This window comes from Lepus europaeus, chromosome 8, assembly GCF_033115175.1.
Source record: "Lepus europaeus isolate LE1 chromosome 8, mLepTim1.pri, whole genome shotgun sequence".
Lineage (NCBI taxonomy): Eukaryota > Metazoa > Chordata > Mammalia > Lagomorpha > Leporidae > Lepus > Lepus europaeus.
In genome coordinates this window covers 96,212,675-96,214,727 of record NC_084834.1, presented here as the reverse complement: position 1 = coordinate 96,214,727, position 2,053 = coordinate 96,212,675, and positions in this window count along the sequence as shown.

Genomic DNA, 2,053 nt, shown 5'->3' with positions numbered 1-2,053 from the left:
CAGATTATATGAACCATTAAAAAAAAAAAAAACTGCACTAAGAGCTCATTTCTTAGAAACAATGAACACATGTAAACCTCTGTTTTTCAAATCTTTGCTTCCTTATGGGGTGATTTTTAACATTCTTTACAGATTATTGCAAACCTCCCAAAAGAACCTTAACTTTGTCAGCTTCATTTCAAACTTCAGCCACACTGGTCAGTGTGTTGTTGGAGAACAGTGCCCAGTTTGTGCCTTTGTTGATGCTGCTCCTGATTTCTAATTCTTCAGTACATGCCTTTGACTTCCTACCTGTCCCATAAGGCCCAGCTCAAGTTCCTTAGGAAAGAGTTCATGACTTTCCTGTGTTTCTGATTGGAGTCAGAACAGATTTCTCCCTCCCAGAGTCCCATGGTGCTATCACTAAAGAACTTGTCACACTGCCCGTAGGGAGTGTGAACCTTCGAGGGCAGGACTAATATCTTTAGTTACGTTGCATCCTTTACAGTCTAGCACAAGTCTTATACAATGGAGGAGCTGTTTTCTCTTTTCCAATCAGAATACACTTTCTTTTCATAAGCTGAGTCACTTTATACCTTTACTGATTTCCAAACTACCCCACTGAATCCAACTCTATGAAACTCCCAGTCCCAAATTTTATTACACGAATTTCTCACTCTCTCGTCTCAGTCTTTATTAGAAAAGACACCAAGAGATTTGTTACCGGAACATTTTAACTCTATCAATGCTCCCCCAGAAAATCAAAATGAACTTTACACTTGATCTTAGCCAAAAGGCCAAGAAGCGATCAAAACGAACTTTAATAATGAATCAGCAAGCGTTGACCCACCCCACCGCCCACTGTCCAATTGATTGGCTGTGTTTCTTGAGGAAAAGGCAGGTTTCTCCATATCTCAGCCAAGGAGCGGAGTGTGCCCTCTGGAATCTCTACCCTGCTGTTCCTAATTAGCTTACTCCTCCCTACCCAACCAGGGTGGCCCTGCCTGTAAACGTGGTTTGTGTTATTCACACTTCTCTCACATGGCATTCGGAGAGTAGCTGCAGAGCTATCTGTGGCCTGGAAGGGCCGTCCGTAGTTCCTGAGGAGCCGTTCAAAGCTCTGAGTTCGTCTCAGGGTCTGAAAGCAGGGGCTCTGGGTGCATTCAGAGAGATGTGGATTTCTGCCCGTGAGGAGTTAAACTGAGACCAGAAACTCATTTCACAGGTCATGTTCCAGCCATCAAAGTGTAATTACCATCAAACCCCACTGGCGCAGGTCCCAACCATATTAATGAATGCACAGATGAAAGTTCCAAAGGATCCCATTACCAACTTCCACCTTCCAGAGATAAAAAGACATTGAATGGCACCAGGGAAAAGGCCAAAATATATCAACTTGAGACAGCATCTTTTTTTTTTTTTTTAAATGAAAATAACAGTCTCAGTCTTGAACGGGAAACATGATTCTGCTTTGAGGAAGTCAATCTGCGGAAGCAGTAGATGAATCTGCAGAACTCTGCCCTTCGGTCTGAGGCTGGTCCGGTTGCTATGGCAACGTGTAACTAGCTTTCTTAGGGTGCTGTGCAGCCTGATTTTCTTTAGACCACGCGCAGTCCCTTGATACGTTTGCTTTGGGTATACTTAAAACTACAACTACCCAGCAGTTGCAAAACAAAGAGTTCTTACCTATAAATTATTTGTTTGGTTAGAAAGGATGTTACAATTCTAGGCCACACATAAAAGGGAATTTCTGAAATAATGGGCATATGGGCAAAACACAAAGTGTTGGTGGGTATATAGATACTATTAGATGGTGTGTCCTTCTCCTACTCTCTGCCCTTGTTTTAGGCTTTCCTCCCAGGCATCTGTTGTTGGGGTAGGCGTAGGTGTGGGGCTCAAGGATTGAGTAGCTGGCCTTTACTATTGTCCCCTGTCAAGGCACCATTTGAAGAATGCCAGGTGTGGGTGCTGCGAACAGACCTGGAACAAGGAGAGGAGTGGACTAGAATTTGAGAGCCACTGTTGAGTCCTTGGGCAAATCAGTCATCCCCTTCAGATCTCTGCAAAAAAAAAA